Raw genomic sequence first — 13,474 nt, forward strand, 5'->3', positions numbered from 1 at the left:
ATAAATGAGCCCAGCCACAGAAATGTCCTTCCTTAAGTTGTGGTTAACTTAACACTGGGAGAGAAAAGGTTTAAATCAGGGGAGTGGGACATAGTGAAAGATTGGGAGTGGCTTAAGGGACACCCCCTTTGAGGTTTTCTGGGATTCTGGTCTGGCCTCAAGAAGAACCAGGTTTATCAGGGCTCTGGTGTCAGATTCCTTTCCCAAGTTTAGAGCTTTTATCTACAGTATTATCACAATTGTGAGGATCCTAAGACACTGTCCCAGGGGCCCAAGATCTATATCCTATGATAGCAGCAGCCCTAGTGCAGAAAGATTTTTTTTTTAATCCATTCGTGTCCAATTCTCGGAGACTGCCTGGACAAGTCCCTGCAGTCTTGGCACGATTTCAGAAGTGGTTTGCCATTGCCTTCTTCCTAGGGCTGAGAGAAAGTGACCGGCCCAAGGTCACCCAGATGGTTTTGTGCCCAAGGTGAGACTAGAACTCATGGTCTTCCAGTTTCTAGCCCAGTGCCTTAACCACTACACCAAACTGGCTCTCCGCAGAAAGATTATTTCAAAGTAAATCCTGCTGAATTGGACACTAACAATTTTGCATTTGAAGTAAAGATGTAATCCTGAGAATTGCAGAAGTTATTATAATGACTGCATTTAAGAATGAACAAAGAATGGAAGTCTTACAAACAGCATGGCTTTAGGCCACATGACTGGGAAAGAAGATGGAAGGCCAAAGGGGCTTAGATGGAGCCATCAGCAACCTACTGAGCCCATTTCTGTCTTCCATCAAGATGCACTGGGAGCTTTGTCCCAGATTTTCTCTCTGGAGTGGATCCTACCCAGTCATGTTCTGTTCAGTTTTCAGAGAGTTATCTTGCTGATGGACAGAAACAGAGTCCCAAACTCCTTCATATATTTTTCCAACATTCTGTTGGGTTGGAAAGAATTTAAAAGATGATGATGATGATGATATATACACATGACACCACAGCTGCCAGTTCTTTAGCTGGTGTTGGCCTTCATTCACGTTGAATTCTTCCCAAGAACCTAGGATATTGTAATATATTACCTTATTATATTATTATTATTATTGTCTGAATACACTATAGTCACATCTTTAGACTGTTAAGTCTGCGGACTTGATGTGTGAAAACATAACGATTCATGAGATTCTAGTACTTTCAGCAACCATGTAAAATGCAAAGAATTTATGAAGAAATTCTAAAACTGCTGTTAGATCTATACATGGTACAACTTACTGGTTAAATATTTTCAGTTAAGTCCCAAACTATCCATGTTTGTGCTGGCATTGTCCATTTTAATTTTCATTTCTGGTGATTAAAACTTTTTCCAAATACACTAAACAAATGAAGTATTCATTCTCTTAGCATAATAATGTTCTGATGCAAAAGCAAAAGGCAAGTATTTCATGTTATGGTGATAAAAGTAGATGTAGTATTTCTTAAGTATCCTGTCTTACTGCTGTGTATCTTCTTGCTATTAATATGCAACTTGTGTTTTTAACTAAACGTATCTACCAAAGATTTACTTTGTCGGCACTTTTTATGTTTTGTGAGCCCTTTTGTTTGGCCAAGAATCTCTTACGTGTTTTCCTGTACATTTCTCTATTTAATGACTAATATATTAAAAAAAAATTGCAAAATCAGTCTTTTTTATATTAAAAATACAATGTCTTAACTCTCATTTTGTTAACAACAGTTGAACTGGTTTTCCAATTTCTCCCAGCTGTTGGAAACAACAGGAGCAACTGAATATGAAGTTTCTTTGCAAGGAAAAAGACACTGGAGGCTATTAAAATTTGGCAATATTTTTTTTTATAGATATAGCGGTTAAGTGGATAATAAGCAAGCAAGAAGACAGCATTAATTTGAAAGCAGTGTTGGTTCTCTACTTCATTTCCTAGGAATTACTTTTGTAAGGCAGAAACCAATTTTCTATACAGTTCACATTTCTCCATTCAGGACAACAAAAACAGATTCTTTCTTTTTGTTAGGCAGTCAAATATGAACACAATAAAGTAGGCTAGATTAGTCATCAGCTTGCAGAAATATAAAGTAGGTGAGATTTAGTGAGGGCTACTTTGTATATTCAAAATGATGTTTATTAAATACATTGCATACTTTATACTTAAGTTACATTGAAAACAACCAGGAACCCATCTTCATGACCATCTGTACTAGAAGTCCATTTTAAGTATGTTGAGCATAATTTCTTGGAAAAAATAAAGGACCAACCTGAAAAAGGCAAATCTGAAAGAGGTTCATAAGGATTAAAAATGTTAATTGTTTATAATTTTGTTTTACAAAGGAAAATTCAAGAGCAGAACCAAGAAAAAATTTACAAAAATGCATATTCTAATAAAAATATCTAAAACCGCCCAGAGTCCCCTTTTGGGGAGTGAGGGGCGGTGATAGAAATTTGAAGAATGAATAAATAAAATCAAACTATATATGTAAATTTCTTTTAAAAAGATAATTCAGACTCCGTATTTTTCACATGAATGTGATAGACTGTACATTAAGTGGTACCATTTGTATGGTAAAAGTTAAATGACGAAAATAAAGGACAAAAGTGCATTTTTGAAAAATAAATCTAAAGGACAGCTTTCTGAAATACAGGTAGTCCTTGACTTATGACGTCAATTCGGACGGGATGCAACTGGGAAATGTGCGATGTCACATGACCAGGTCACTTAGCAATGGCAGTCCCAGCTGTCCTGGTTGCCATCATTAAGCAAGAACCACATGACCATGACTTCTGGCTTCCCCATAGACTTTGCTCGTGGGAAGCCAGCAGGGAACATCGAAAATTGCGATCATGTGACCACAGCTCACTGCAACAGTGACAGCTACAAGGACCTGTCATAAGTACCGTTCGTTCAGCGCTGTCATAACTTTGAACAGTCACTGAACGAGTGGCTGTTAAATGAAGACTACCTGTAAAGGACCATTGTTTATAATAATAAAGGATGTATGATCACTGTTAACTATAAGCAAACTGTTAACTATAAGCAAACTGGGAAGAGATGAATAAACTAGTAAATTATAGGATCTTTATAGGATTTTTCAGTCACTAGTGTTGGATGAATCCGCTGTTTTCCACTTTACATTACTCTTTTACTTTAAAAACATAGAAATGTATTGCCTATATGAAAAGTGAATCCATGACAGAGCAAAGAATTTTTTAGGCTACTTCAGTGGTAGCAAGCTTTTGAGTTCTCCGTATCTTTTCACCAGGCAAAATGTTTCAAAAAGCAGTAAGAGAGCCAGAACCAAGAGGCTAATTTGATATTAGAATGATGAAGCCTTCCTAAGATCACAATCTTAAATGGAATGTAAATGGGGACCACAAAGCTGCTCAAGTGACACTGCCTTGGGTTTGAAGGTTGTACCCCAAATTCTCCCTAGAGCTGCTGGGGTGAAGAAGCAAACAATAATGGATTTCTTTCACAGTTTTTGAAAATATAAAATCCAGTTGTTATTCAAACCCTTGTGTATCCTGAAACTAAACACCTATGTTCCTTTGTAGGTGGCATATAGCCACACAGGGAAACAAGATATGTTTTGATTTAATTATCTGGGAATCATTTCAGAGGGTGTACTGGAGAGAAATGTAAATAAAAGCTATCAGAGAATTGTTGGAGATGACTGAGTGAGGATAGGAGTAAACAGCACACATCTGACATATTCTTTTATCATGTCATCAGGAAAAAAAAACCAAGAGAATAGACAGCTTAACTTTTGACCCACGAGGTCAGAGGTCATTTAAAAGTCACCTCTGAAATCCAAAACGAGAAAAAGCAACACTCTTTTTTCAGAGCCATGATTGTACTTTTAAAACAGCAGATGTTTAAACCAGAATGTAAAGGGGAGGAGGAAGGTGAACATGGGATTTAATATTTTGGATATACCCCCCCCTCCTTTTTTTTTTTTAGGATGGCCAGATTGCAAAGAAGGATCAACTGTTGTGTATTTTAACAAGCCACTACAGTGCTTCTCGTTGCTGCTTGGCAAACAACAACTGTAAAAAACCGCATAGCTATGGGAAGCCCATACTTGCAAATATGGGGTCCTCTCCAAACTCAGAATCATAGAATTGGAAGGGATCATTTAAGCCACTGACTCTGACCCATTTCTTAAATAATATTTTTGCACATTTTCTCCAGACTTATGCAAAGCATCCCAATATCTCACAGTACTCACAGGAAGGTATCTTCTGTACCTGAATCATCAAAACCTCTCTTTCTCTCTCTGTCTACCTATCTATTAATAATCCTTCTGATATCATAACCCCTAGAACAGTAGCTGTAAGAATAGCTAATGTAAGCTACAGTATTAGATAAGAGGTTATCGAACACTGATCCCATATGCCATGCTAAGATTCAAAGGTAAGACATATAAAGCATTTAAGTTGGCTTTTGGTAGGAAGGCATGACGGAAGTATTTACAGTAACTGCTGATGATTTCATTATTTGTGAGTTTTGCAACACACGACTCTTTAAGTATAAGGTGTATATTTCTGCATCTGGATAGCTTGCTTTTTGCAACAATGTTTTATGTCTGAGCAAATATAATGCCACAGAAGCAGAATAACAAACAGGAATGCAGAGGTTAATCAGGAACTATGATTAGGCCACACATACCACCATAACTTGGTTTTAAAATTATCCCCAATGCACTTTAATCATGCTGTCCATTTCCCTCACTTTGCTTTGAGGGTACACTACTCCCAAATATATTTAGGATTCCTCCCTAGTGCTGTGAAACTGTGAAGTCGTCGGGGTGGTGAAGAGAGTGCTGCAGTCTTCCAAACAAAACCACCACCAACATAGGAGCAATGCCATGGAAACACAGTCTATTTAGCTCTAAGGTGAAAGGGGAAAAGGCTATTTTTTTTAGATTGGCTTGGGACCATATATATATATATATATATATATATAGTCAGTTTACAGTGAGGCAGTGGATATATATATATATATATATATATATAGTCAGTTTACAGTGAGGCAGTGCTACTTTGCAGTTTGCGCAGTGTGCTGTCTGAGGTGTATTCTGCAGAAGATACAGTATATAATCACTGAATGATAAGACTTGTGTGCAAGCTAGGTGTGTTAAACAATTATTTCCCAACTAGTAGGATGAAAATAGAAAAGGTAGACTAGTCTACCTTCCTGTCTTTCTTTTGATGGTCCTAACTTTTGCCTAACCTTAATGACTAATTGGTCAATAAAGAAGCGGGCATAAGCACAGTGAAATCATATTTGTGGAAGAATTTTGCTTTTGTCTAGTGATGGCTGTGCAATGATACCAACTAATAATAAATAACTTGATTGTGCTCATTAACCAGCACAAGATCGTACCAACTTCTGGTGCCAGCCATACCTCAGCCTGCTTTTCTTTTTTAGCCTACTCAAGCAAGATCTTTCTTCTCTCTGCTGCTTCCAATCACACCAGACAAACAAGTTAGGTACGCAACTCCACAAGCTTTTAAAGCAAACAAGGAGTTCCAAGGCTTATGCAATCAAAGTTTATTCAACCAAAGTTCTCTGGCCTAATGTCTCAGTTTGACTTCCTATGCGTCATTGCACATGACAACCTATTTTTATTTATTTTATTTTTCAAATTTCTATCACCGCCCATCTCCCCCCAAAACCTATATCCCACTCCCCGTTGGTCAGTGCTGCCAAACCTCATGAGATCTGTAGATCTTAGGAGAAGGACTCCTAGCCTTCTCTTACTCTGTAGCAGTGTTTCTCAACCTTGGCTGCTTTAAGTTGTGTGGGAGTTGAAGTCTACACAGTTTAAAGCGGCCAAGGTTGAGAAACACTGCTCTGGAGTATAGTGGCAGGCAATCTTTAGAGGCCAGGGGGCAAATCTGAAATTTTGGGAATCTGTTCCTGATGGTCTAACCTAAGGAATCACTAGGGTTGTATGTATGTATGCATGTATTTATCCATCCAATTTATATAGTTGCCCATCTATCCAAGAAACTCTGTAAAAGGTAAAGGTAAAGGTAAAGGTAAAGGTAAAGGTAAAGGTTTCCCTTGACGTAAAGTCCAGTTGTGTCCGACTCTAGGGGGCGGTGCTCATCTCTGTTTCTAAGCCTTAGAGCCGGCATTGTCATAGACACTTCCGGGTCATGTGGCCAGCATGACGACACGGAACGCCGTTACCTGCCCGCCGAAGCGGTACCTATTGATCTACTCACATTTGCATGTTTTCGAACTGCTAGGTGAGCAGGAGCTGGGACTAGCAATGGGAGCTCACCCCGCCACGCGGTTTCGAACCGCCAACCTTCCGATCGGCAGCTCAGCAGTTTAACCCGCAGCGCCACCGCGTCCCTTAAGAAACTCTGAGCAGTGAGCAAAATAAAAACAAGCATCACCATCAAACCAAAACAAAAAAAGCACAAACCCCAAATAAAACCACACTGAAGCTCAGTAAAATCACAAAACCATTAATCACGTATACCCACACCAAAGCCCCTATAACTAACATCCCGACCCTGATCCTTGGGGATCGAGCCAGGTCTTCACAGCCTTGCACAAAGCCAATAGCGTTGGGGCCACCCGTAGTTTGGGTGGGAGGCTGTTCTGAGAAGATACACTTCCTGGGGCCCACTAGTGACACTGTTTCACCCAGAGTATCCACAGCATGCCCACTTTGCTAGCTCTGGTGGGATGGGCAGACACTACCAGGGAAAGGCTGTCTAGTTAGTAACCTTTTTGCTTGTTCACAAAATGGTGCCATAGCCAGTCACCAAAATAAACTGCAGAACTATTCCCCCACCAGTCTCTTCAGCTCTCCAGAGTATTTTCTACCATTCCAGCTTATCTTTGTTTCATTTTCTGCAGCTATGCATCATGTTTATCTTGTAAGAACCTCTGATGCCTACATGAGTCCCAAAGGTCTTCTTGTACATACAGATTATTCTAGAGGTTGGTGTTTTACTTTGCAGCATGACAGCTGACTGTTTATTATTTTTTTCCGCACCACATTACCTAGCTCAAGTATAGAAGAATCAGAGGGAGTACACTTAATTGCAGAAGCTTCTAGTAATAATACTGATAAACTTTTCAAGTGGGATTAGGCCAGTTGTTGTTCATAACAAAACAGTCAGTCGTTCCAAAATGAGCAACTAACTAGAGCTATTCTGCAGAAACAGTCAAAATAATTTTGGTCCCTGAAGCAGAAACCCAAAGTGATGTAACTCAAAAACTATTAGCAGAAGCTTGATCATTGAGAAGCTGCTCTCTTTTTATTGGTCCTCTAACATCTGCTGCCTGAAGCAGGCCCGCTTGCCCCTGTAGAACTCCCCTTTCTTTGGTACTTGAAAACTTTATTTTTAAGTCACAAAAACAAAGAAGGAAAAAGAAAGAGCAGAGGAGAAGGAGAAGGAATGATTTTGTCCTATCTTATGATGTTATTTAGATAATTCCTAGGTTCCTGGCTGGAACTTTAATTTTCAAGTAACACCAGTAAAAATGTAATTCTTTTTGTTGTTCTTTATATTGTGTTATTCCTCAATGAATGAAAATGATGAAGATGAAGATGATGATGATGATGATGATGATAAGAAGAATTATTCCAGCAGCATTTGAAAAAATAATGCCAAAAACGCAGCTTTAACATCTACTGGGATTTTGGCATTTCTTATCACTCTGTTGCAGAGGCTCTGAAACTCTTATCTCAATAGACCAGATTATTTGGCTGATCTCCTCTCCATGCTGAGTAGAAATCACATGGACCCGTTTTACCACTGACAGCCATTTGCACATTTTCTATCCCGATAAATCAATTAATGGGATGCAGGCTGATTCATTCAGTCCCTCTTTCATTCAGCCCGTCTTTCTTTTCTTCCCCTCCCTCCCATGTTTTAATACCATCTAAGGGTCCTTCGTTAGAAGAGGACTTGTTCACCATGCAGGTGCAAAGCATTCAACACTGCAGCCTAACAGCAATAACCCTTTCTGCCCTCCTTACGGTTCCTCTTTGTTGAAATACTTTTTCTTTTTGTTTCTCCCACCCCTCCCCTTGTCCTTTTCAAATGTACAGCTCCATGCAGTTAATCTGATTATGTTAATTTGGACTTCATGATCCCAAAGACTGCAATGGGATCTGCAGATAGCACCCCACACTAGGCGTGGGCGGAAGTTGGTGGTGGCAAGGGAGGACAATGTGCTGTTAACAAGGAAACATCTTCTGTCTTGGAAGACAAAGCCTCTGATGATATTGAGAATGTAGGGTGTTCCAAACAGGCTGGTGTTCAATTATGTAGAGAAGGTGTAATGGTCAATTCAGGGTGGGAGGCATAATGTTAACATTGTTTCCTGTTTGCAAGTTCTTTTTCTTTCTTTAACATAAAAATAATGAGAAGTCTAATCCTTGTCAACTCTCAGCATGCATATCAGTGTGGACTCAAAACCAGACTGAACATTCAATCTTCCTTAAGGATGTACACACATTCCTCATTGGGATAAAGGGAAAATGGCAACCTTTCCTATCGACAAAGGCTGAAATCTCATGAAAGCATAACATCTTGTGAGTTTTGGGGGGATTTTGTGTGGGAATACTGAAAGTTTGTTTCTGGAAACTATCATTACATCTTCTCCATGGTCAGGCAGATGATAGTAAATGGCAACAACAGTATTGCTTTTATTTGTTCTTCCAATTATTTTACTCAGATGTTCTCTATAATTTTGCCTATTCATTCAAGCAAGAATGGTTAGTTTTAACATGCAGGAATTGCATGGAGGAATTGTAATTCCTCCTTCCTCTGTATTGCTGCTGTTTCTTTTGAATCTTTAGCTACTCTATTTCAGGCAATGAAGTCATCCCATCAGTTTTCTGTTAACCCTATTACAACTTGTCTTTTTGTAACCTCAATCTCATCTTGTTTATTTCTAATATTCTGAGCATTATGTATAGCGAACAATGTTCTCATAGAGAACATTGAATGGCTGAAGGGGTCTCATTTCAGCAACTCTTACCTCAATAGTGTGGGGCCCTCTCCCAGCAATCACAAAAATAAAATAAAATTAATATAATTAAAAAGGGGTTATGTCTCTATCGAGCAAAAAATTCATCTTGGGAGGCGGTCAAGACATTAGGGGACAAGGAGTGAAAAGGATCCTCAAGGAATTTATGGAGACTGTGGAGAAACTGAATCAACTATTTGCAATTGCCCTTTGCAAATACACAGATACCTAACTTTCTCAAGGGGGGAATCAGAACAACTAAAGCAAATTGGTGCAACCAGAGAAGATATTCTGGAACATCTTAAGAAACTGTACAGTGATGAAACACCAGGTCTTGATGACATCCACCAAAGAATTCTTAAATAACTCAAATATTAAATGACTGTAACCCTAGCAAAAATATGTAATTTGTCCTTCAAACCAGGCTCAGTGCCAGAGGTCTGGAAGATAGTTACTATGACACTAATTTTTAAAAAGGAATTTGGAGACGGTCTGAGAAAATATAAACTGGTGAGTAACATTTGTTTCAACCAAATTGATAGAAACAGTAATGAAAGAAAAAAATAAACCCTGAGCATCTACAGGAACTAAACATCTCGCTGAAGGAAACTGGATTCTTTAAAGTGGATCCTGCCTTATTAACCTTTCAGGATTTTCTGGGAATGTTAACAAGCATATGGATGGAGGTGAGTATGTCAGGATGATATAATTGGGTTTACAAAAAGCCTTTGAGAAAGTTCCTCATCGAAGGGTTTTCAGTAAATCTAGCTATTATGGGTTATTTTCTCAGTGGAGGGAAGTAAGAAGTGGAGTCCCTGAAGGATCGGTGTTGAACTAGTGTTTTTAATTTGTTCATAAATGATTCTGCCTTGCGGCAACCCAAACAAACAGTTGATGAAATAATTACAAGAAACTAAACTAAATCTATCAGAAACAGAGGAATTACCAAAGAAAATAAAATTTGCAAACAGAAAAAGTTCTACAACTTCTCTTTAAACTGGGTGAATATTTAAACTGGGTGAATGTTTAAACCAAGGGGCAAACATGGCTCAATTTAAATCTGTACAGTGATGGATGTTAGGGCAAAACACCCTAAGTTCACAGACAGAGAGATGGGATCTGATCTGAAGGAAGAGGCCTTGGGGCTATAGTAGATAGCACAATTGATGTGTTGATTCCATGTGTAGGAATTGTGAAAGTGACAAATTTGATGCTAGGAATTATTTACTTATTCATTCATTGCCTTTTATACTACCATAATCATTAGGAAATGGACTCAAAACAAAACTGCAAACGTTGTAATGTCCTTATACAAAGTACACCTGCATCTGGAACACTGTGTACAGTTCTGGCTACATTTGAAATATATATATATATGTGTGTGTGTGTGTGTGTGTGTGTGTGTGTGTGTGTGTGTGTCTGTCTGTCTGTCTGTCTGTCTATCTATCTATCTATCTATCTATCTATCTATCTATCTATCTATCACACAGCTGGAAAAAGTGCAAAGGAGGGCATCAAAATTAGAGGACCCAAACAACTCTCTTTCAAGAGAAACTAAGAGAATTTGGGATTCTTCAGCTTAAAAAAAAGACAACTGGGGGCATGGATTTCATTGACATCACACATGGCATGGAGAAATGTACAGGGAAGTGTTTTATTCTCTCTTGAAACACTAATTCCAGGAGTCTTCTGATGAAGCTGACTGGAATGAGATCTAGAACAGGTAAAATTATGCATATGGTGCATAATTAGCCTAAAGAACTCATCACATCAAGACATGGTGTTGGCCATTCATTTGGATGGCTTTAAAAGGGGATTTTTTAATATACATAAATTATTCATAGAACTCAAATCTATTCAGGGTTATTGGTCTTGAAGACTCAGGTCACTTCCACATTGGGGCAGCATGCCTTCAAATTCCAGGTACAGGGGAGGAATGCAGGAGAAGGGTAGCTTTTCACCTTCTACTTGTGAGTATCCCACAGGCATTTGGGGTAATGGTATGTGAGGAAGACCTTGAGAGATGCGGCAGAGATGCTGCCTAGGGAACGGTCAGGTAAGAGAGAACATAGCCCACAGCTGGATAGTGGGTGGAACAAGAAGCTCAGAAGGACCCTCCCTAGCTTCTTCAGCTGTAAAGGAGACGATGGGAGATTTGTACTTTCAGACTTGTAAGATTCTGTTAGTGTAGCCTTACAATAAAGCAGAATTAGCTCATCTGGTCATGTTTCTTGTCTGGTCTACTGTGTAAGGCTGACATTTGGCTTGCTACTGTGGAAAACAAAATGCTTAAATAAGATCGTCCTTGGCCTGATCCAGCAGGCCTGTTTTTACATTCAGATGAAGAGTTCTTTGGAGTTTTGGTTGATTCTATTAAATATACTGCCCAAGGATATACTGTGAGCAAATTACTGTCCTACCTTAAATAAACACTACTAGGCCAGATAGAATGTAGTCCATATTGACCTCAAGCTGGCAGTGTCCACCCCTTTCTTCTTTCTTCCTCCTCAGCCTTGCTCAACCTGTGAGCAAAAGTCAGACATAATTGGATTTACATTTCCTACATGTACATCTAATGCCGCTCAGTGGAAAACAAGCAGAACTGCAAAGAACATGATTTTGTGCTTTTATGATGCCTGCAAATTCAGCATCCCATATAATTATGCAAGATACAATTTTCAGTTATGGGACAGACCGGCATCACAACTTATCCAATAAAAGGGGAAAGAATCCCGCTCATCACGGCTGTGTAAAAATAAGGATCATGAATCAGTTACAGACCGATCTCCAAGATGACCTATCAGAACTTATGAAAATTCAGAGGATTTCCTCTAACAAACATGACATTTGACGTATTTGTTCTGTTAATGGTTATTATGGTTATAGAACAATCTTTTATTGGGCTTCATATCTTAAAGGTGGCTTCAAGTTTTATGCAGAAGTAGCATTTTAAATACTTGTGTACAAGAAGTCATTATGCCTTTGCCAACTGCTATTGTGCATTTTAATCTGGAAGCACCCAAGATTCCAAATCTCAATTGTTCATTTCAATGATAAATTATGTTGTAACAACAGCTACATATTTAGCTTAGCAAGGAATATATCTGACCTGGGACTTCAGTGGGACTCACAGCCACCGCATAGGTCCCACAATATATTAGTGAAGTGACAAAAAAAGGGTTTACATATCGTTCATAATTTTTATGACCTATTCCTATTTTGAGAACTCAGTTATGAATGCATCCATCCTTTGGGGGAAAGATAGGTTTATCTCCAGCTACTAGCTATTCTATTTCAAAAACGAGAAAAAGGGGCTTCTGAAGGTAAAAAACTACAGCATGTCATCCTTGTTGCTTCAGTGCCCTAGTCTTCTAACCAGGTGAAAGCCCCACTGAGCAGGTGATGCATCTGAGCGGGTCTGCCCAGTTGGTTTGCATTTCTCAGAACACACTGCTTTCCAGGGACTTAACCCTTTATTCATGAGGGGCACTCTGGAGTAGTGGTTAAGGTATCAAGCTAAAAACTGTGAGTTCTAGTCCCGCCTTAGGCACGAGGCCAGCCGGGTGGCCTTGGGCCAGTCCCTCTCTCTCAGCCCTAGGAAGGAAGCAATGGCAAACCACTTCCGAAATCTTGCCAAAAACCCCCTGCATGGACTTGTCCAGGCAGTTATCAGGAGTCAACACTGACTCGAGGCACCAACCCTCGCCCCCCACCCCCAAACCCTTATTCAGCGCTTTGCTGTGCCCTGGCAAGAGACTGTCTCAGCCGGGCTCAATTAGCACTTTGCAGACCAGAGTGAACCCTTAAACACTGGGCTGGAAATGCAGCCGATGCAGTTACGGGGCAGATTTTAGTCTGTTTGGGATCTGTAGCGCAGCACACCCAAAAGGCATCAACCGGAGAAGCCAGCAATGCCCTAAGTGTGTAGGGGGGACCCCATTTACTGTATATGGTGTAAGTACGGTTATATTGTAGTTCTGGCTTCCTTTGTCTCGATTTTGCGGTGTTCGCTCAGTTTTCAAGAGGCTGATGGGCCGAATCTAGACCGGCGGTTTAATAACTCCTGCTCCAGCTTCCGAAGAATTTCAACTAGACGCGCTTCCACCAGCGACCGAAGCCCCAACAAGCAGCTTCCAAACTCTCCGCAATTTCTTCTTCTCGGCCCGCCTACGCGAGAAAGCTCAGCAAATCGCCTTTCAGTCTCGGACGACGTTAAACTCGAGCCGAGCCAATCATTCCTCCACCCGTGGGCGAGCACCTTTCTTCCGCCCTCCCTGCTGACGGCGGTTTGGCCTGAGAGCAAAGATGGGCGGAGTTTTAATTTTAATAGTCTTATTGTCGCACGCGGCTATAGGCCGTGAAGAACGGGGCGGGCATTAGAATCCCCTCTAACCCCGCCCTTTTCACATTGGTCCCGCCCCCTTCCCGTGCAAACTCGCCTTCCCGTTTTCGCTCGCCGCTTGACAGTGTTGGCGCATG

Source organism: Candoia aspera, chromosome 2 (genome assembly GCF_035149785.1).
Source record: "Candoia aspera isolate rCanAsp1 chromosome 2, rCanAsp1.hap2, whole genome shotgun sequence".
NCBI lineage: Eukaryota > Metazoa > Chordata > Lepidosauria > Squamata > Boidae > Candoia > Candoia aspera.